This window comes from Lepus europaeus, chromosome 17 (genome assembly GCF_033115175.1).
Source record: "Lepus europaeus isolate LE1 chromosome 17, mLepTim1.pri, whole genome shotgun sequence".
Classification (NCBI taxonomy): domain Eukaryota; kingdom Metazoa; phylum Chordata; class Mammalia; order Lagomorpha; family Leporidae; genus Lepus; species Lepus europaeus.
Genome location: NC_084843.1, coordinates 19,535,816 through 19,559,068, shown reverse-complemented (window position 1 = coordinate 19,559,068; position 23,253 = coordinate 19,535,816). Strand labels below are relative to the sequence as shown.

The window sequence follows — 23,253 nt, the reverse complement described above, 5'->3', positions numbered from 1 at the left end:
AATAACAAGTAGAATAACTAAGAGGGCTGAATCAGCTGCAGAATATGGTATATTCTAGGCCGGCGCCGTGGCTCAACAGGCTAATCCTCCGCCTTGCGGCGCCGGCACACCGGGTTCTAGTCCCGGTCGGGGCACCGATCCTGTCCCGGTTGCCCCTCTTCCAGGCCAGCTCTCTGCTGTGGCCAGGGAGTGCAGTGGAGGATAGCCCAAGTGTTTGGGCTCTGCACCCCATGGGAGACCAGGATAAGCACCTGGCTCCTGCCATCGGAACAGCGCGGTGTGCCGGCCGCAGCGCGCTACCGCGGCGGCCATTGGAGGGTGATCCAACGGCAAAAGGAAGACCTTTCTCTCTGTCTCTCTCTCTCACTGTCCACTCTGCCTGTCAAAAATTAAAAAAAAAAAAAAAAAAAAAATGGTATATTCTATAAGGAAACTGGCCTAAATTATTGGTTTTTTTTAAACATTTTTGAATATTTTTCTTTGTTTTCATAACATTTGGGGGGAAATTGGGGGAGAGAGAGAGATTTTCAATCAGCTGTTTGCTCTCTAAATACCTGCAACCTGCAACCGGTGGGTCTGAGTCAAGAGCACAGAACTCAAGCTGGGTCTCCCACGTGGATAACAGAAATGCAACTACTTGAGCTGAGACTGAAATCACGACCAGTACTCAAACCCAGGCACTTCAGATGTGGGCTGCAGCTGTCCCAAGCAGCATCTTAACCACTGAGCCAAATGTCTGCCCCGGCCCAAGTCCTTCAAAAGGTCAATGTCTTTTTTTTTTTTTTATAGGCAGAGTGGACAGTGGGAGAAGAGAGAAAGGTCTTCCTTTTTACCGTTGGTTCACCCCCCAATGGCCGCTGCGGCCGGCGCATCTCGCTGATCCAAAGCCAGGAGCCAAGTGCTTCTCCTGGTCTCCCATGCGGGTGCAGAGCCCAAGGACTTGGGCTATCCTCCACTGCCTTCCCGGGCCATAGCAGAGAGCTGGCCTGGAAGAGGGGCAACCGGGATAGAATCCGGCGCCCCAACCGGGACTAGAACCCGGTGTGCCGGCGCCGCAAGGCGGAGGATTAGCCTGTTAAGCCACGGCGCCGGCCATCAATGTCATTTTTAAAAACTAGGGAAAGGAGTTCTAGATTCAGAGACATAAAGATATAACGATTGAATCAGTGAGCAAATCATGATTGATGATTTGGGAAAAAGTGAATCTATGAAAAGATTGGAAGGCAACTTGGAAGACTTGAATATGAACCCAGTGTTAGATGATACTGAATTATTGTTACTATTACTAGGTATGAAAATTATTTTATGGCTACTTATGAAAGTGTCTGTTTTTTAAAAAATTATTTATTTATTTGAAAGAGTTACAGAGAGAGAGACAGAGAGAACTATCTTCCATTTGTTGGTTCGCTCCTGAAATCACTACACTGGCCAAGGCTGGACCAGGCTGAAGCCCAGAGCCTAAAACTCCATCTGTCTCCCACACGGACGGCAGCTGCCCAAGCACTTGGACCATTTTTCTCTGCCTTCTCAGGTGCATTAGCAGGGAGCTGCATTGGAAGTGGAGCGGCCAGGACTGGATCCCATGCTCATATGGGATGCGGTGACTTAACCTGCTGCGCCACAACAGCGGCCTCAATAACAGTGTCTTATGCTCAGTTGTTTAGATATGAAGTGTCATAACATCTGTAACGTACCTTTCAGTAGTCTGTTTAAAATATATAAAATTATATATATATATATATATTTTTTTTTGGACAGGCAGAGTAGACAGTGAGAGAGAGAGACAGAGAGAACGGTCTTCCTTTTGCCGTTGGTTCACCCTCCAATGGCCGCCGCGGCTGGCGCGCTGTGGCCGGCGCACTGCGCTGATCCGATGGCAGGAGCCAGGTGACTATCCTGGTCTCCCATGGGGTGCAGGGCCCAAGCACTTGGGCCATCCTCCACTGCACTCCCTGGCCATGGCAGAGAGCTGGCCTGGAAGAGGGGCAACCGGGACAGAATCCGGCGCCCCGACCGGGACTAGAACCCGGTGTGCCGGCGCTGCAAGGTGGAGGATTAGCCTAGTGAGCCGCGGCGCCGGCCAAATTTTATATATTTTAATACTGGTTAAAATATGTGTATGTTTGTGTGACTATGTATGTATACAGAGAGAGAAAAATGTAAAAGATAGCAAAATGTTATCAATCCTAAACGTCAAGTGAAGAAGTATAAATGTTCATCGTACTGCCTTTCAACTTTTTTGGTATACTACAATTTTTCAAAATAAAAAGATGAGGGAAGTATTCAGAGACTGGCTAGGACACCTTCTAGAACGGCTTTGGGAGGTGGGACTTGTGTGTGTTGGGGGTCAGTGGAGAACTCCAGGGGTCGGTAGTGGCTTGGCAAAATCAGTAACATGGGAGAAACAGAAGACAGTAGGCAGCCGGATGGTCAAAGCTTAGCAGGAAAGATGTGGGCATGGAGGCTGAAGCAGTCACCGGGAGCTCTTAGAAGGCCCGGAAAAAAAGCATGATTAACATGAAAGGACTGCTCTGACTTCCCCACACAAAGGCCAGAGAGTCCAGTGGGCCTTGCCCTCTGATGTGGTGATAGGCCTTGTTTGGCTTTCTTCGTATAACAGCCCCAGCAGCCTCCTCACGGGGATCTTTTAAACCTAGAGTGAATTGGATTCATCTGCCTCACAGCCATGAAAAGTACATGTTCATGGGGCCTACAGCTTATTGATCTCCTAAAAAGGATCAAACAGTCCACATCACGTTTACTGCACAGTGTGTAATTGTCCACCACGTTTTGGTTTACAACCAAGATGGCAAATACAGAGGGGGCAAAATGCAATTGTTCAGTTGACTTTTTCCAGAAGCCAAAATGAGTCCTAGAGTTCTACCCAATCAAAACTAGAGGCCTGTAGTTTGTTATTTAGCCATTTTATTGATATGTCGCCAGATAGAAAAAACAATAACTATGCAAGGGAGACCAATTAAGACCTATTAAGCACTAACTCAAAGACTCCATTAGGTGGCAGTCAAGATACAGCATCTGTTGATGTCTCTTGTCCCCCCACGCCCACCCAAAACACACACACAGTGATGAACCTTAGTGAAGCAACATTGCCAAGCATATTAGGGATAAGAGGAGGAAAAAAAAAAAAAAACCCTAAGGCTTACAGTATCTCCAAAGCCCTACAGATCACCTATGTGCTATTGACACCTTTGTGTTCTTCATTTTATAATCTAAGTAGGAAGTGTGGCTCCTTTTGTTCAAGACCCAGTACATTTAACCAGTACTTGTACAGTGGCACCCTCATCCCCTGTAATTGCTGCTCTTGAAAGGCTTTGTGGACCTAGTGGGGTTTGCAGATTGGGTTTCCTGGGGGAAAAGATAACGAAGTTTCTGTGCCAGAGTTGATTGGGGAGTACTCTGGGAGCATGCCCTGTGAGAGGGGTGGGCAGTACTGGGCAGAGAAGCAAGGCAAGCTGCTGTGTAGTGGCAATAGGGGGCCTTTGCTAATCCTGCAGGAGTCTCTGGGGCTGGGATGACCATTCAGAGACGGCCCCTGTCCCATACTCAAGCTGTCCAGAGCTTTAGATTCACTCATCCCTGAATGATCAGCTGTCCCCATGAAGGGGGTGAAGGACGACTAGCCAGCAGCACACTCCCTGCTGGAGAGCAGCAACTCAGTCCTGCAGGGGCTCTAGCAGATGCCATAGCAGCCACCACAGCAGCGAGGAAGGCATATTTTCCCTCACCACTTTTTTTTTTTTTTTTTTAAGATTTATTTTATTTATTTGAGAGACAGGGTTACGGAGTTAGGTAGAGAGAGAGGCCTTCCATCCACTGGTTCACTCTCCAGATGGCCACAATGGCTGGAGCTGCGCCAATCCGAAGCCAGGAGCCAGGAGCTTCTTCCAGGTCTCACATGTGGATGCAGGGACCCAAGGACCTGGGCCATTTTCTACTGCTTTCCCAGGCCATCACAGAGAGCTGGATTGGAAGTGGAGCATCCAGGTCTCGAACTGGCTCCCATATGGGATGCCAGGCTTCAGGCCAGGGCGTTAACCTGCTGCACCACAGCACCGCCCCCCCCCCCTTCTATGTTGGGTATCTCTGATGTACCTTGCGTGCAGGAGCAACTTGTATTAGAAGCCTCCTGGTAGAAACAATAGATGGATCTCTTTCTCTCTCTGTCCCTCTGTCTGTAACTCTGCCTTTCAAATAAATAAACAAATATTGTAAAAAAATAAAATAAAAATGTATTTCTTCCTTGTTTTCAAAGAGACTGAATTCAGTATAATTGAATAGTAACATTATTGATGATTTACTAGTGCCAGGTGCACCTTTACCAGGTGTTGAAGAGGCAAAAAAGAACAGGATGTGATTCCTATCTCTTGGATATGGTGCCCAGAGGAGCCCAGTGCTAAATACCAATAGTCCAGGATGCTCTTAATAGACTCACAAACACTAAAGGGGCAGAAGAGGAAATCATGGAGTTCTATCTGTGAGTCTGGAGCTGTCACCATGTCCGTCTGAACCGTGTCTTCAACGACATTCCTCTAGGCAGGGAAGTGGGGAAAGGCACGTGAGAGCAGACACAAGGGGGCAAAAGAAGTGAAGCATGAAAGAGCAGGGCAGGTTCGTACATGGAGCGTGTACCCAGCACGGGGCCATGGCCATATCACCACAGCCTTCTATTGAGCTAACAAGTTGGCTTTCAAAAACACAGGTGCATGCATAGGTTGGTGCTTCCAAAAGATCAACCTGACAGCCAAGATTGAGGATGCGTTTCAAGGAAAGACTCCCCTTCTTAGGATGTTGCATTAGGGTAAGTGAGAAGTGATGCCAGCCTGGTCTGCAGCACAGTGGTAGAGGAGGGGGTATTCAGCCAAGAAGTGATTCGGGGTCTTCAGAAGTAGTCAGGGACTCTAAGGGGGAAAGCGATTCCTTCAGCTGAAACTAGAGAAAAATTAGAGTGTCAGTGTCACAGAATACAAAAGAAGCCATGGTCAGGCAAATATACGTTGAAAGTTTTCTTTATAAGTAGCCAATCATACATGTAATACCTTCAAAGAGGCAATTTGCAGAAAAATATCATTACCCCCAGACATACACAAACACACATATTTTTGAGATTATTTACTTGAAGGAGTGACCTGGAGGGGAGAGAAGAGGGAGAGAGAGAGAGAGAGAGAATCTTCCACATACTGATTCACTTCCTAAATGGCTGCAATAGTGAGGTCTGGGCCAGGCCAAAGCCAGGAGCTGGGAACTCCATGTGGGTCTCCTCTGTGGGATGCAGAGGTCCAAGTACTCGGGCCATCTTCTGCTGCTTTCCCAGGTGCATTAGCAGGGAGCTGGATGGGAAGTGGAACAGCTGGGACTTGAACCAGTAATGATCTGGGATGTAGACATCATGGGTGGTGGCTTAACACACTCTGCCAGAAACCTGGCCCTGAAGCAAATTTTCTGTATCAGTAAGCATTATATTTGGCTTTGGTGAATATTCTAAAGACTTCTTGTAATTGGTGTTAATGATATTTTCCTAACATTTGGATACATGTCAATTTCCTCATAAGTTCATTACTACAGTGTGATATGAAGAGTTAATGTTTTAGGCATTTTCATCATGGAGACAATTTTAGATTGATCCTAATTATAGCCTGTCTCTTGCAGGCCTTTGAAAGTGATGTTTACAATCCTATATGTACTGCTAGGGATATAGATGTGAGAACAGCTTGATTATGAACAACTTAATCAACTTATCCCTGGTTTATTTTTTCAGTGCTACTGATGAGCTGCCCACGTCTGATGATTTCTCCACAGGCAAAACAAAATAGAGCCAATTAACCTGTCAGTCAGCAGAACAAATCTCATTGAACTGAGACACAGATGTGGCCATGGTGTGGAGGTATATGTGCACATTGATTTTGTGGTCCATGAAGCTACTGAACAAGAAACTGCTTTAAATTATTCTCTTTTACTGTGACATGTAAAGTGACTTGGGTTAAGTCACTTTACTTCTTAGTGTTCCATGGCGGGGTGGGGGTGGAATAAGGATAATATGTTTCCTTCTAGCCTTCTAAGACAAATGGATGTGAATATAATAGCTGCTTAATATATAATATATATAGCTGCTTAATAGTGAATACAATAGCTACTTCTAACAGTTCTGAGCCCAGATTTAACTGTCATGGGCTGTTGGGGGTAGCTGTTCTATTTGGACATATTTGCTCTTCTTTTGCATCACTCTGGATCTCTGTCTTGTGATCTAAGGAAGAAGAGGCATCAGCATTCTTGACTAGCTCACAAGACAGTTCTGGAGGGGATTCTGCCTCTCACGAGTGTGAGACCTTCACAGGAGACCATAAGTTCAGTAGTCCCCCATTTCCTTATTTATGTCTCCTCGCAGCCCTCATTCTGTGCTTCTAAAGTTGCCAGAATCTTCCCTGATGAGTCTGGTCCACAAATGATTACTCAGTCCCACCCTTACCTCTTCTTCCTCTGAGTTTTTCTTTTCTTTTTTAAAGATTTTTAATTTAGTTTACTTCAAGTCAGAGTTACACAGAGAGAGAAGGAGAGGCAGAGAGAGAGAGAGAGAGAGGTCTTCCATCCGCTGGTTCACTCCCCAGATGGCCACAATGGCCAGAGCTGTGCCTATCTGAAGCCAGGAGCTTTTTCTGCGTCTCCCATGTGGGTGCAGGGGCCCAAGGTCTTGGGCCATCCTCCACTGCTATCCCAGGCCATAGCAGAGAGCTGGGTCAGAAGAGGAGCAGCCGGGACTAGAACAAGTGCCCATATGGGATGCTGGCACTTCAGGCCAGGGTGTTAACCCACTGCGCCACAGCGCCAGCCCCTCCTCTTGAGTTTTTCTTGCATTCTGTTCAGGTTACATAATCTAACTCTTTTTTTTTTTTTTTAAGATTTATTTATTTTTTACTTGAGAGAGTTACACAGAGAGAGGAAAGGCAGAGAGAGATATCTTCCATCCGATGGTTCACTCCCCAATTGGCCGCAACAGCCGGAACTGCACTGATTCGAAGTCAGGAGCCAGGAGTTTCTTCTGGGTCTCCCCTGTAGGTGCAGGAGCCCAAGGTCTTGGGCCATCTTCCACTGCTATCCCAGGCCACAGCAGAGAGCTGGATTGGAAGAGGAGCAGTCAGGACTAGAACCGGCACCCATATGGGATGCTGGCGCTTCAGTCCAGGGTGTTAACCCGCTGTACCACAGCACCGGCCCCAGTCTAACTCTTCTTAAGTGTACGTTCTAGGAAGGCAGGGTTCCACGCAAGAAATCTCATCTCACTCTCCCTCACCTGCTCTGGTGACCTGCACGTCTAGGCCTTTGGTGTGGACTGTTTTGATGCCAGCTGATGGAGGACACTCAGGAACAATACAGTACCTCCTAAGAGTTGTCCTCCTCTCTCACTTCAGAGAGAAAAAGGAGGCCATTTGCAAAGAATTTCCTCACAGGCCACCCCCTTCCAGCACACACACCTGGAAATTACTCATGCTGACTCATCCTTGAAACGTTGAAAGAATCTGGCTGCCATGGAGTGACTGTTCCCACACAACGCAGGTAGGAATTTAATCTTCCCTGCGAGGTGTTAGGAGGTGGGACTTAAAAAGGCAGTTAGATCATGAGGACCCAGCCATCATGAATAGAGCAATGGAGTAATGGTCCAAGGCGCTGTCTTGAGAGTGGGTTTATTCTAAAAGCCAGCTCAGCTCTCTCTTGTATGCCTTCCGCCCCACCAGGTGTTGCCCTGCATGGCTTGGGGACTCTATAGAGTCCTCAACAGCAAGAAAGCTTTCACCAGTCGTGGACCTTTGACGCAAACCTCCCACGAGCTGAGCAAACTTTTATTCTTTGTTAATTACCCAGGCTGTGGGATTCAGTTACCCCAACAGAAAACCAAGACAATGACTATATTAAAATCTACATCATGTGTACAACCAAAGATATTATTAAAAAGTGAGACAAACTGCAGACCACAAGACGATATCTGCAATAAAGAATTAGTAGGGCTGGCACTGTGGCACAGCGGGTTAAAGCCCCAGCCTACAGCGCTGGCATCACCTGTGGGCACCAGTTCGAGTCCCAGATGCTCTGCTTCTGATCCAGCTCCCTGCTGATGACCTGGGAAAAGCAGTGAAAGATGGTCCAAGTACTTGGGTCCCCGCACCCACGTGGGAGACCAGATGAAATTGCTGGCTCCTGGTTTCGGCCTGGCTCAGCCCTAGCCATTGCAGCCATTTGGGGAGTGAACCAGCAGATGGAAGACCACTCTGCCTATGCCTTAGAAGCATATGCATCTTGCCGGCGCCGTGGCCCACTAGGCTAATCTTCCGCCTGAGGCGCTGGTACTCCAGGTTCTAGTCTTGCTTGGGGTGCCGGTTCTGTCCCGGTTGCCCCTTTTCTAGTCCAGCTCTCTGATGTGGCCCGGGAGTGCAGTGGAGGATGGCCCAAGTGCTTGGGCCCTGCACCCCATGGGAGACCAGGAGGAAGCACCTGGCTCCAGGCTTCAGATCAGCGCAGCATGCCGGCCGTAGTGGCCATTAAATCAGGGGTGAACCAACGGCAAAAGACCTTTCTCTCTCTCTCTCTCTCTCTCTCTCTCTCTCTCTCTCACTGTCTAACTCTGCCTGTCCAAAAAAAAAAAAAAAAAAAAAAAAAGAAGAAGAAGAAGAAGAAGAAAAGAAGCATATGTATCTTAAAAAATATGCTGGTTCTGTACAAGGTCCCTCCTGTAAATCTCAGAAGGCACTATGGATGTTATGCCACTAAATGGGCTCATCGTCCTCGGGGCAGACACAGCCTCCCATCAGCGCTGTGATTTGGAGAGCAGAGCGCCCCCTTTCAGCTGGGGGTCTGCGTGCAGGACACCACCAATGGTCCTAACTCTGCATCAAACAAGCCCATCTCCCTTCCCTTCCTGCACCTCCAAGAGTGAGGTCTCCTTCTTCCAGCCCAAGGCACACCGCTCCGACTGGGGTGAGCTCATCTCTTTTCCACTCTCCCCTCTTGTTTTCTGGCCTCTGCAGCTTCAGCCTTGCTTCTCTTTTTGCCCTTCCTCCCAGCCTTCGACCCCCATCTTTCTATTTGCTGCCACTCTGATCCCACTGTGGTCCAGTCTCTTCTTCCATTGCATTACTGAAACTACTGTCCTCTACCAAGTCACCGAGGCCCTCCTAGCTCTCAGAGGCAGAGAGAGCTTCTGCGGCTCTCGCCTCACTTGACCTTTGTGGTATTTGACATCTTCCTTGTGAAAATTCCCCTGTGGCTTCTGTGACATTATTCACTCCTGGATTTTCTCACTTTCGCTGCTGGGAACTTTGTCTATTCTCTACGCTCTTGTTCTACTACCAGCTCCGTGAATGTCAGTGTTTCTTCCTCATTCTTTCTTCTGCTGCTGCCTCTTGTTCTTTTTTAAAAGACTATCCATCAATTTGAAAGGCAGAGTTACAGAGAGGGAAAGACAGAGAGAGAGGTCTTCCATCCTCTGGTTCACTCCCCAAATGGCCACAATGGCCAGGGCTGGGCCAGGCCAAAGCTAGGAACCAGGAGCTTCATTTGGGTCTCCCACATGCATTTAGGAGCCCAAGCACTTGAACCATTCTCTGCTGCTTTCCCAGGCACATTAGCAGGAAGCTGGATTGGAAGTGGAGAAACCAGCACTCATACCATGGGATACCAGCATTGCAGGCAGAGATTTAATCTGCTATGCCTCAACACTGGCCCCTCTTTCTTTCTTCTTACTGTCTTCAATAGTCATTTAACAAACATTTATTGAATATCTACTCCACACCAGGCTCTTTTCTCAGTTGTGGGAAGAAGGCAGTGAAAAGGCCCCGCCCTCCTGGGCCTTACACTCTGGTGTGGGGAGGCAGACAGCAAGAACTTGAAAGTAGATCTGTGAGGTTGCATGATAAGTGCTCTGGAGAAAAAAGTGTGAGAAAGGAGACTGGTGGTTCAAACGGAGGGGATGAACTGTATTTGTGTTGTAGCAAATGGTTGGGAGAGCCTCCCTGAAGAACTGATTTGAGGACTAAGCCTTGCAGGGAGTAGGAGCTGTGAACCAAGTGGGTATCTGGGGGAAGATCTTTCCATGCAGAGGGAACAGCAAGTGCAAAGACTCTGAGGTAGGAGTGTTCCCGTATGGGATACATTGAATTTGAAATGCCTCCTCTCTGAGAACATTCAAGGGGAAGTGTCAAGGCAATTGACTGCGTGTGTATGTGGCTGTGTGTGTGTATTTGGGGAGGAGCAGATTTGCTGAAGGTGGTTGGGAGTAGAAGAGACACTCTGGGGTTTAGTTTAGTTTGGCCTAGATTAAGGATATGGTGTTTATCAGAATCAACCTGGAGATATAAATTGGGTCCTTAAATTTATTCAAAAGGGGTCAGTGCTGTGGCATAGGGGGTAAAGCCGCTGCCTGCAGTGTCGATATCCCATATGGGTGCTGGTTCAAGTCCTGGCCGCTCTATTTCTGATCCAGCTCTCTGCTATGTCCTGGGAAAGCAGTAGAAGGTGGCCCAAGTGCTTGGGCCCCTGCACGCATGTAGGAGACCCAGAAGAAGCTCCTGGCTTTGGAGAGGAATAGCTCCAGCCATTGCAGCCATCTAGGAAGTAAACCAGTGGATGGAAGTCCCCCTGCCCCGCTTCTGCCTCTCTGTGACTCTGCCTTTCGAATAAATAAACAAATATTTTTAAAAATTTATTCAAGGCCAGCACTGCGGCTCAATAGGCTAATCCTCTGCCTGTAGCGCTGGCACACCGGGTTCTAGTCCCGGTTGGGGCGCCGGATTCTGTCCTGGTTGCTCCTCTTCCAGTCCAGCTCTCTGCTGTGGCCCGGGAGTGCAGTGGAGAATGGCCCAAGTGCTTGGGCCCTGCACCTGCATGGGAGACCAGGAGAAGCACCTGGCTCCTGGCTTCGGATCAGCATGGTGCACCGGCCGCGGTGCGCTGGCTGTGGCAGCCATTGGAGAGTGAAGCAACGGCAAAAGGAGGACCTTTCTCTCTGTCTCTCTCTGTCCACTCTGCCTGTCCAAACAAAAATTTATTCAAAAATATTTATTAAGTACCTGGAATTGTTTGCCACAGTAGTTCATATAGGATCAATCCTTTGCAAATAAAATTATGAACTCCTGAGAAGGAAAAATTACCTAAAGGTATTAAAGAGTGACCAAATTCGAAACTGGAAAAGAGTTGACAAAAGAAGGGAATGGCACGGACTGAGTTTCCTACTTGCTTTGATTTAAAATGACTTTTTAGGGGCTGACATTGTAGCATAGCTGGTTAAGCCACTGCTTGAGATATCAGCATCCATATGGGAGTTCCAGTTTGAGTCCTGACTGTTCTGCTTCTAATCCAGCTTCCTGCTATTGAGCCTGGGAAAGCAGTGGAAGATACCCCAAGCACATGGGCCCCTGCCATCCATGTGGGAGACCCAGATGGAGTTCCTGGCACCTGGTTTCAGCCTGGCCCAGACCTGTTGCAGCCATTTGGGGTGTGAACCAGTGGATGGAAGATCTCTTTTTCACTTTCTCTGTTGTTCTGTGTCACTTTGCCTTTCAAATAAATAAATATCTATAAAATGTAGGGCAAGAAAGCATTTTAAAAAATAATTTAAAAGTAAAAGGACTTTGAAGTCATGCTGTGGCATAGTGGCTAAAATTGCTGCCTGTAATGCCAGCATCCCATATGGGCACTGGTTCAAGTCCTGGCTGCTCCTCTTCTGATCAAACTCTCTGCTATGGCCTGGGAAAGCAACAGAAGATGGCCCAAATCATAGGGCCCCTGCACTGCCTGGCAGACATGGAAGAATCTTTGGATCAGCCCAGCTCTGGCTGTTACAGCCATTTGGGGAGTGAACCAACAAATGGAAGACACTCCCCCCGCCCCGCCCCCGGCCTTGCTTGTACTTATCTGAGAGGCAGAGAGAGATGAGATAGAGAGAAAGAGATATGATCTGCTCTCTTACTCCTCAAATGCCTGTAATAACAAGGAGGTAGCAACTGATACCAGGAGCTATAAACTCAATCCAGATTTCCCACATGGATGGCAGAAACCCAGCTGTTTGAGCCACCACTATTGCCTCCTGGGATTTGCATTAGCAGGAAGCTGAAATCAGAGCTAGAGCCAGGACTCAAACCATGGCATTCTGATGTGAAATGTGGGCATCCTAACGGCTGACTTAATTGCTAGGCCAAAAACCTGCTCCCAGAATGGGGTTTTTTGTTTGTTTGTTTTTTGTTGTTTTTGGTTTAATTATTTGAAAGTCAGAGTTACTGAGAGAGAGAGGAAGGAACAGAGATCTTCCATTCACTGGTTCACTCCACAGGTGGCCGCAATAGTCAGGGCAAGGCCAAGCCAAAGCCAGGAGCAGGAGCTTCTTCCAGGTCTCCCATGTGGGTAGCAGCAGCCCAAGCACTTGGGCCATCCTCCGCCACTTTCCCAGGCACATTAGCAGGGTGAGGGATCATAAGTGGAGCAGCCAGGACAAGAACCAACCCTATATGGGTTTCAGGCACTGCAGGCTGCAGCTTTTCCTGCTATGCAACAAAGCTAGCCTCCCAGAATGATTATTTTAAGTCCCAATTCTGATCTCATCATTTCCCATTTTAAAACTTTCCGTTTGGTTTTCCTTCCCTTTGGAAATAAAGATGCTGCACCTTAGCATGACCTAGGAAGGTCTTTCAGATCTGAGTTCCGCTGACATTTCCATCCCAAACCACTTGCAGTTCTCCAGATGAGCCATGGTGTCACTTCTCTGTGCTTTTACCAGTGCTAATCCTTTGTACAGAGAGTCTTCTCTCATTTCTGTGGCTAGTCTGTACCCATCCTTCAACCCTCAGCTCCAGGATCACCTCTTGGAAAGTTACCCCCAACTCCATCCCCCCCACCCCGTGGACCGGGATCTCCTCCATGCTCCTCTTTTGTGATTCCGTGCTGCTTACCTCTACTGTATCTGGGCATCCTGTGTTCTCATCACCAACTTTCCTTTAGAAGAAGGTCTTATTCAGAGTATGGCAAATAGTATTTGCTCAATGTTTGTTGAATATGTGAATGCCTCAGTGAAACCGTTTCAACCAATTACCTATATGCAACCCACCCATTTCTTAGCCACTGAGTTCTATTGCTATGCCCAGCCTTCCCCAAGTTAAAATATACAGCTGAGAAAAATCCGAAAACAACCTGTGGCAAGGGCCCAATGAGAGGAGCTTGGCACATCTGCTAAAGTAAAGGGACTGGATGGCGTTGAGAACACTAGGCTTTTTTTCCCATGGAGGGGCTGAGCTGGGCTAAACAACTTACCTCCCCAACCTCCTATGATCAGTAGCACATGGGTAGACCAACAATTAGCCTAAACTAGGAGAGTGCTTTCTCAGTGTTTCATGTGATGAACTACAGCTGGTAGATGGGCCATCTGCTTTGCTTTCTGTATCACTTTTTGTGGAATAGCACCAATACCCATCATTCACAATCCTAAGACCCTTTCTTCTAACCCCTAAGCAACCCATTTGTCAAAACAAGGCTCAGAGTCCTTCAAAATACTTTTTTTTTTTTTTTGCATTCCTTTTCAGCTCCTCAACAGTTTGATTGATTTCAGGTCTACCCTGAAGAGAAGGCTACCGAATTGACTCTAGGAAAACAACTGTCACTGAACTTAGAGACCTGCTCAAAGCATAAAGATGGGACCCACAGAAAGGTGTGGCCCTCCCATCTTTAACTCTGTCAGGAGGCCTCTGCTGCTCCATCACCCCTCATCTGCTGCCCTCTTGCATGGTCCTGCTCCTGCTTCCGCTTCCCCTTCTGTCTTTCAAAGTTGGTTGAGCACAGGGCAGGGTACCAGGTGAACCAGCTAACCCTAACCCTGACCTCATTGACTGCTGCCAGTCTTCTCCTCTGTAGCCTGGTGGTTGTCTTTCTATCTTTCCTGTGGCCTTTCTGGACTCTAACCATTCTCTTACTAAGATTACGTTATGACACCTACTTGAAAGGTATGCACACATTGTGTTTATTTTCATTGCTGAACCTAATTACTGAACTGGGACTTTCTGTAGATACAGCTCGACTAGAACTCACTTAAGAGGCAGCATAGGTAGGGCTCTTGAAAGTCGGGAAAGATGCTGTTCCTCCCAGGTGTCCACTCCAAGCCACACACTGAGCATCCGCTGCCAGCTCTCTTTCTATTCCCAGGGAAACTCCTTGGGCAAGAGGGGGACCCCTTCCGAGTTCACCACAATTTAGAAGCAGCACCAACAAAGGCAAATCAAGGAAGGAAAATAAGTTCTCAAGAACAGTGAGTAATGGTGGCGTTCACAGAATCAGTACCCGTCTACAGATTTCTATGCACGCGGTACATCCATCAGAGTGAGTGGCTGACGTTGGTCCCAGCCTGGCTGAGTGAGCCCAAGTTGGATGACTCACCTGCTGTGCAAACCCCAGAGCCTCTGCCTGGCAGTTAACCAACTCACTAAAGGAAACTCTATTCTGAGTCTGTCACTAATTGAATCTGTGAAGGTAATCCAATTGCCAGCCAATTTACGAACTTCCTCCATGCTCTCCAGGTTCTTGCCAACCTTCCTCCTAATCACCTTTGCAGCCTAGCAGGATTTGATTGGTTTTGTCTTTGTTTGCTCTGAGGAGGAATTGAAATGCATCTTTCTCTAAGAAGATGATTGTGTCTCATTTGCACAGCCTGGGTAGAGCACAGAGGTGACCTCATAGGGTTTTTCCATCCACTGTATCTGATTTGGAAAAGATAAATACATGAAAGCCCCAGTGTTGCCTCTTAAAATCCCCTTGGTGCTCAAAGAGGAAGCTTGGCGAAGTTTCAGCCAAGTATCAGGAATATCAGGTGGCACTGATTCACCAAGATCTGAAAACAAACCTCAGTTTCTCCAGTCCTTGGTTCAAGATGAGAAAACTTCCCTTTACTGTGGACTAATATGGCTCAAAGCAGAGAACAGCCTGTCCTTTGACAAGGATGACACATGAGATTGACAAATGTTCCCTGTCCCAGCCCCTACCCCCAAGGCTCCTGCTGTGCCCATCTGGCTATGGCGCTCCCCATGGTTCTCCACTCGGGTCTCACTCATCTTTGGAGGTCCTGTTCTCCCCAGCAACCAGCCCCATCATTCTGGCCTGTAGACAGTTCTTCTTCCCTTGAGCTGCTCCTTTGCATGATGGTCAACATCTCTCCCTGGCTGTCTAGGCAGGGAGGGTGCTGGATTCTAGTTGGTGCACCTGTGAGGTGGCTCGCACAGCCCTGAAGAATTACACATGCCTGACTCCACCTGGACCTTTTAATCAGTCACTCCAGGGTGATTGTGACTTGCCCTGGGAGGGGAACCACTGAGTTAGTGTCACCAGAAGGATGCAACGCACTTCCAGATGACACTGTTAAAAAACACACTTTCATGGCAAATGCTAGTTCTAGTTTGTAGAGAGTGCTATAGCTGCTGCCTATGCCTGCCCCAGCCCCCTGGCTCCTGCTCCCTCCCTCAGAGGTTCTATTCAGAGGGCAGCCCCTTCTCCACGCAGCCCCCTTGCTTCAGGGGAAGCTGACCCAACCCTCAGTGTCAGGTGAAGGTCTGATTCCAGGACTCAGGAATGGCCATGTGACCCAGTTCTGCCCATTGAGGTCCCAGGGGAGAACTTCTGGGCTTCTAGGATGGGTCTTCCTCCCTCTCATGGGGGCTTCCCACTCTCTCCTGCCATCGCCCTAGTTTTAACTGCAGCCTTCCTATGATCTCTCTCTCTCCCTCCCTTCTCCCCCTCCCCCAAAGGGAACACATGTTAGGAGGCCATTTGAAAAAAACCTGCATAAATGTTTAGCCAGTGAGGGAGGTCCCTGGACTGGGCCATGAGATAGCCATGACCATATTGCTCTTCACCCCAACACTCTAAAACAGCAGGTTGTATATGAGCTCTAGTTCAAGTCCCTGCTACTCCACTTCCAATCCAGCTCCCTGCTTATGCACCTGGGAAAGCAGCAGCAGATGGCCCAAGTACTTGGGCCCCTGCCAGCCACATGGGAGACCTGAATGGAGTTGCAGGCTCCTAGCTTTGACCTGGCCCACACCTAGCTCTTGTAGCCATTTGGGGAGTGAACCCAGTGGCTGGAAGATGTCTCTCTGTCTCTCCCTCTCTCCCTCTCTCTCTCTCACTCTGCCTTTCAAATAAATAAATAAATCTTTAAAATAACAGATTCTTCTGGAACTGGTGAAAGTTTCAATAATATACTTTAATTCTCCCCCAAAAAACCAAAGAGAATTGGGATGAACTCTTCTTTTGCCCAATTTTTGTCTCTCCCCCTGTCATTTTCTCTGGAAAACTACCCCTCCTATGCATTCAGACCAGGTCTTCGGGTGACGACAACTCTCAACCATGCTCTCAAATCTAGAAGTGGGTAAATGACATGAATGGGCCAATTAGCATATCCCACTTCTCTAGGCATGGTAATTGGTTTAGGGATAGGATCACCATCCAAGTTGATCCAGGGGAAGTCAATTCTGAGATTTTTTGCTGAAACCGCTGGGGCCGCTATCTTTCTGCTAAGGTTGCCATGTAGAAAGGAAGCCCAGGGCTGGCAGGAGTCACTGCATGAAGAGGACCAACTCAGAGCAAAGCAGAGCTGGCATGGGGATAGATTGAAAGACAAATCTGGCAATATGGTTTGAGTCTCTGGGACCAGCTGTGCCTGCTCCAGACATCTCAAATTGGCTTCTGTGACTGGCAACTTGGTGTCCTGCAATGGCAAAAAATGAGAAATGTTATGATAAATAATTTGGCTTGGGGCTGGTATTGTGGTATAGCTGGTTAATCTGCCATCCACAGTGCCAGCATTCCATATGGGTGCCAGTTCAAGTCTCAGCTGCTCCACTTCCCATCCAGCTCTCTGCTATGGCTTGAGATAGCAGCAGAAGGTGGCCCAAGTGCTTGGTCCCCTGCACCCATGTGGGAAACCTGAAAGAAGCTCCTGGTTCCTGGCTTTGGATCAGCCCAGCTCCAACCATTGCTGCCATTTGGGAACCAGTGGATGGAAGATCTCTCTCCCTCCCTCTCTTTCTTTCTGTAACTCTGCCTTTCAAATAAAATAAATCTTTAAAAAAGTAATAATAGGGGCCAGCGCTGTGGTGCAGCCACAGCCCTGGCCTGAGGTGCCAGCATCCCATATGGGCACTTGTTCTAGTCCCGGCTGCTCCTCTTCCAATCCAGCTCTCTGCTATGGCCTGGAAAAGCAGTAGAAGGTGGCCCAAGTGCTTGGGCCCCTGCACCCACGTGGGAAACCCGAAAGAAGCTCTTGGCTCCTGGCTTCAGATCAGCTCAGCTCCAGCCATTGCTGCCATTTGGGAACCAGTGGATGGAAGATCTCTCCCTCTCTCTCTTTCTCTCTGTAATTCTGCCTTTCAAATAAAATAAATCTTTAAAAAAGTAATAATAGGGGCCAGCATCCCATATGGGCACTTCTAGTCCCGGCTGCTCCTCTTCCAATCCAGCTCTCTGCTATGGCGTGGGAAAGCAGTAGAAGATGGCCCAAGTCCTTGGGCCCCTACACCCACATGGGAGACCTGGAAGAAGCTCCTGGCTCCTGGCTTCGGATCAGCACAGATCCAGCTGTTGCGGCCATAAGGGAAGTGAACCAGTGGATGGAAACCCTCTCTCTCTGTCTCTACCTCTCTCTGTAACTGTCTTTCAAATAAATAAAATAAATCTTTAAAAAAAGTAATAATAACTTGGTATTCCTGTTTTTTCAGAGTTGATGAGATCCAGTGACTTTAGCTTTTTGCAGTATTTTTTGTCACCAGGTACTGCCCTAAGCAGTCACAGATAGAGGTCCCTGCCTTCCAGGGTCTCACATTCCAGCAGGAAGAGAGAGTCATGAAGCAAGTCAACAAGAAACACCTCAGGAAAACATGGGTCTAAAGTCTCCTAAGAGCGAGCATGGTGATGAAAGAGATGGCACCTGTTCTCAGAGCAGGGCTGGTCTCCCGAGGAGAGGAGGCAAGGCCTGAGCTGAGATTACAACGACTTGATAAGAAAAGGAAGTTGGGGAAGACAGAAAGCAGTGCAAATAGAGAGGCTCTGAGACGGGAACAAGACTGGCCTGTTAAACCCACCGAAAGAAGGCTTGTGTGGCTGCAGTGTCCTGAACTGCGAGGGGACCAGAAGAGAGAGACACAAGAGGCAAGTCTCCTCCACCTGTGAGAGTTTGTGTTTAATTCTGAATGCAGTGGGCCTCACTGCAGTGTTGGTGAGACCCGGTTTACCTTTCAAAGCCATTAGCCCGGTTTTTGTGTGAAGGCTGGAGTGAAGGAAGGCGAGAGGGAGATGAGACCTCTTAGGAGATAAAGCAAGAGTCCGGGCAGGAGATGACGGAGGGCCTGGGAGCAGGGTTGGTGGAGCAGTGGAGGTGGACGTGGAGAAAGGTGGCTGCGTTTGGGACACATTTTGGAGGCAGAGTTAGAAGCAGGTGTGAGGATAAGAGACGCTTCAAGCACACTGACTAAGTTATAGGCCGAGCAGCTGGTGAGCAGTGCTGCCCATCACAACAAGAAAGGCCTGCTGGGGTAGGAGGGAATCTGTATTTGTGCCTCAGCTGTGAGAAGTCGGGGTGGAGATGTCAAGAAGGTGGTAAGGTAGTGCAGGCTGGGAGTGCAGGGGAGATGTTTGAACTGAAGATCCTTGAAAATCATGGACACATAGCTGGCCTGGATGAGCTCCCCAGCTACAGCGAGGAGAGAGGCCCCAAACCAGAGCCTTGGGCTCTGCAGCATTCTGGGAAGGGGAGAAGGAACAGAGGAGAACAAGGAAGGGCCAGCGAGGCGAGAAGAAAGCCACTCAAACGAGGCATCAGGGACTCCCCAACAAGTGTTTCAAGAACAAGAGAGCTGTCTTCTAGGTTGGATGCTGCCCAGGGGGTGAATAAGATGAGGACCAAGAACTGCCTGTCCGCTTTGGCAAGATGACCCTGGTGAAGGCTCTATTGGGTGAGGAGGAGGAAAGCACCAGGTGGTGATGTTGGGCCTCCAGGCCAGGTGCAGCAGAGCCACTGAGGCACGTGGGATAGGCTGATGAACCCTCATTAGGGATATGCTTGCTTGCTTTTTGTTTCCTTCTTATAAAGATTTATTTGTTTATCTTGAAAATCAGAGAGAGAAAGAGGCTGAGAGATAGAAAGAGAGAGGGGGGTTTTTCTATCTTCTGGTTCACTCCTCAAATGGCCGCAGTGGCCCAGCCTGGGCTAGGCCAAAGCCAGGTACCAGGAGCTTCTTCCCAGTCTCCTACATGGGCAGGGGCTTAAGCACTTGGGCCATCTTCTACTGCTTTCCTAGGCCATTAACAGGGAGCTGGACTGGAAGTGGAACAGCTGGGACACAAATCATAAGTGATGCCTGGGTTGTAGGTTGTGGCTTTACCTGCTATACCACAATGCTGGCCCCTTTTTATTAAGAGTTGAATAGTTTTGTAGTTTGTTTTTAGCTTAAATTTGCATACAACGAAATGTACATATCTTTAAGTGGTAAATTTCTTTTTTCCTAATGAGGTGAATCTCACATAACATAGAATAGACCACTTGCAACTGAACATTCAGTGGCATTTAGTACATTCACAGGATTGTGCAGCCACCACCTGTATCTAGCTCCAAAACAAACCCTCACCCTCTGAGGAGACTCCAGCTTCCTTGATGGGAATAGTTTCCTTTGGGGATGCGTTCTTAATAGACCGTTTACTACACACTCCATGAAAAGTGAAGGCTCATTTTTTAAGTCCATATAAAACAGCCCTTTATTCACAGAACGCTGGCCACGCCGCGCGGATCTCTGCTGTTTGAAATCAGAGTGGTGGTTGCCTGGGAGGGTGAAGGGATGGTAAGCAAGGGAAGCACCAGGGAGCTGCCGGGAGCTTGAATTGATGCATTCGCCACCGAGGCGACCGTGATGTGACATGAACATGTGCATGTGGGGATGTCACGCAAGCCATACAGTTTGGGAATGTACACCTTTCTGTATGGAGGCTTCAATTTAAAAGTGTTTAAATATGTGTTTATTTGAAAGGCAGACAGAGATGATCCATCTGTTGGTTCACTCCCCCAATGGCCGCAACAACCAGGGCTTGGCCAGGCTGAAACCCAGAGCCAGGAACTCCATCCAGGTCTCCCACGTGGGTGGCAGGAACTTCAGTACTTGAGCCATTGCCTGCTGACCCCCATGCGCATTAGCAGGCAGCTGGATCGGGAGAACCAGGCACTCTCAGATGGGTTGAAGGCATCCCACGTAGCAGCTTAACCTATTGCATGACAGTACTCCTCCCCTACCATTTTTTTTTCTTTTTTTTGGACAGGCAGAGTTAGAGAGAGACAGAAAGGTCTTCCTTTCTGTTGGTTCACCCCCCAAATGGCTGTTACGGCCAGAGTGCTGCGCCAATCTGAAGCCAGGAGCCAAGTGCTTCCTCCTAGTCTTCCATTATTGAGCCCAAGCACCTGGGCCATCCTCCACTGCACTCCCAGGCCACAGCAGAGAGCTGGACCGGAAGAGGAGCAACTGGGACAGAATCCAGTGCCCCAACCAGGACTAGAACCTGGGGTGCCGGCACCGCAGGCGGAGGATTAGCCTAGTGAGCCGCAGCAACAGTCCCCCACCATTTTTTTTAATAACTAAGAAATCAGGAGGCCAGGGCTTCCATTCCAGCCCTTGAAGGTGACTAGCTGTGTGACCCTAGGCAAGTCACTTAACCTCTCTGGACCTCAAGTTTTCCAGAAGATCCCCAAAGTTCCATGATTCCATGTGAAGTGGGATTGAAGGAAGCAAGAGGGAAAGAGGGGGTGCTCCACGTACAGATGCCCCTGTTTGAAGACAGGCACTTGTGCCGACCTTGGTCAATGGGGAGTCAGGCCTTTCTCATCCCACCCCTCTCAGAAATTAACAGTGGCAGCTGGCATCGTCACTGTGGTGTCCCCGTGGTACCACCAGTCACCGACAAGGCAGCTGTGAAGTTAGCGCAAATGAAAAGCCACGCGTAATTAGGCGGCTGCATGTGCAAGCATTATTGCTATTTTAAAAAATCAATTAGCTGAATAAGAAAATGCCGTTGAGACAAACATTTCTTGTTCTCCCTCTATGATTCCAGCAGGGTAGGAGGATAATGTGGTCCATTCCAGAGGGCAAGACAGCTTTCTGATACATTGGGGCTGAATCTAGTTTTAAAAACTGTGTAGAGAGAGATGGAGGCTTTTAATTTTTAAGTCTCTGTAAGGGAGGGAGAGGCATCACAGGATGACCTGGGATTTGTACCCCTGCTGCCTTATTGATAAGCCTCTCGCTCTGGTAATGACTGCACCTTCATTTCCTCCTTTCGGGAGGTGACGGGACACGCCTCCAGGAAGCCTAGAGTTACTGCTCCCTAGTCCTGTCTCTGAGACAGGAGGCGGAGGGGCTATGAAGCAAAAGAAATGAAACTTTTCCAGTTCTTTTCTTGCTCTTTCTCCAAATAACTGCATTGAACAAAGCCGATCTTCTGAGAACGCTGTGGAGATGACAGCCGTCTTCTGACAGCCGTCTGGGCCTGGGTCGTGCATTAACCCCCAAATCCTGGGCAAGGGAATGAAGGAAGCTTCCTGAGCCTCAGTTTCCCCGTCTGTGAACAGAGCTGATGTTTGTTCCCACCTCTGTGTGCACGCGCACACACGCGTGTGCATGGGAACTAGGAAACACAGCCCACTGACAACGCCTTGCTCGGCGCCTGGCATGTGACTGCCCCTCAGTAAACATCACAAGGTGCCTGGGGGCGGGGCCAGTCTCCTGGGCAGCAGGTCCCTGTGCCCTGGGAATCACTGAATCCCAGGGCTCTCCCACAGCCTCCAGCAGGGGTCTTTCAGAATTCTATGTGTCTCTCAGTTTTCGGTCCCTGCTTGTTGTGTCTTTGGAATCCCAAACAGCCCTGGAGGGGGAGAAGGAGTCAGATGTGTGCATCCTCCCTTGCTCCTGGGTGGTGACTACACCCCCTGCCACCCAGCTGATGACACAGGCCTTTAGCATAATGGAGGCCTTTGCGGATCTATTTTTCTCTCACTGCGTTACTCACCTCGCTCCTCCGTGTCACAAGGAAGGAGAGGGAAAAACACAATCCACTGCCAGGGATGAGTCAAATTTCAATAGAGTCTTTGCTGCTGTTGCTTATGCACTCCCAAGATTCAGACTGCAGAGCCAGGCCTTGTTTCTTCTTTCTTTTCTTTCTCCTTTCTTTTCGGGGAAGGGTGGCAGATGGAACTGCGTTTTGACTGGGTTCTTTCTAGGGTAGACAATGAGGGAAGTGGCACCCTCGGTGCTGGCTCAGGCCCCGGCTCAGCTCTGGCCTTCTCCTGAGACATCCCCTGTCCTTCCTTTCTGGGAGTGACCATGGTGGCTGTGGGCTTTCTCCTGGCTCAGAGAACTGCTCCTTCTCTGAGCAGCGTGGCCCCGTGACCATCTGAGCAGGTGCACAGCAGTTACACTGCTCCAGAGGCTGGTCCAGGTAGGTGCCCATGCCTCCACCCATGGCTCCAGGCTCTTTACCAAGCTCCCTTCTTGGAGTGGCCTGAGGTCTCTGCCCCCGGCAGGTATCCAGAGACAAAAATTTTTAAAGGAAAGGAGAGATACAATCAGCTTGCTGATCATTTAGTGTTTAAGTGAAAGGGTTTTCTTTTAACTTATTTGCATACCTCATTTCCATGGCACAAAGCAGTGGAAAGACTAGAAGGAATGTAAGATGTGCTGTTAAGTTCAGGCTGTAGCACAGAGACAGCACAGCATTGCTGAGCTGACCAGCCTTCTCTCTACCTGAAGCATAGGACTGTTTCGAGCATCTCCACAGGCTATAGGAAATAACACTGCAGAAAGCATTAATTTGAGCTCCATTGGCGTACTAGAGGCAAGCATTTCCCAAACTTGGCTGCACATTAGAGTAATGGAGAGCTCTCTGATGAATCAAGTTCTGGGCCCTGCGCCCTGTGCCAGAGAGCTCTAGGCCCCTGAGTCCTGGGGAGACTCCTTATTTTAGAAGTTACCCTGGTGGGTCTGACGGCCAGGCAGGGTTGCAGCTTCCAAGATGGGCCATGTTTTGGAGGGAGATGGTCCCATATCATCTAACGCCAACGAGGCTGCTCGGGTTTGTCGTTAACCTTCTTATAGTGAAATAAATATACAGAAAAGCATTCAAAACAAACGTGTCTCAGGGACCGAACTCAGTGCAAACACCCATGGGTCCACCTTCCAG

At 48.7% G+C, this 23,253-nt stretch overlaps 1 long non-coding RNA gene across 4 annotated transcripts in view; it reads left to right on the top strand.

The window, feature by feature from the left end:
* Positions 1-23,253, top strand: part of LOC133775756 (uncharacterized) — a 149,794-nt gene that overhangs the window by 6,679 nt on the left and 119,862 nt on the right. For 3 of the 4 annotated variants that reach the window (XR_009868311.1, XR_009868312.1, XR_009868313.1), the window contains exon 2: positions 5,777-5,902. This is a non-coding gene — a long non-coding RNA (uncharacterized LOC133775756). Of the gene's footprint in view, positions 1-5,776; positions 5,903-11,365; positions 11,557-23,253 lie in introns of those variants that run through there. The other variant, XR_009868310.1, reaches the window with a different exon arrangement.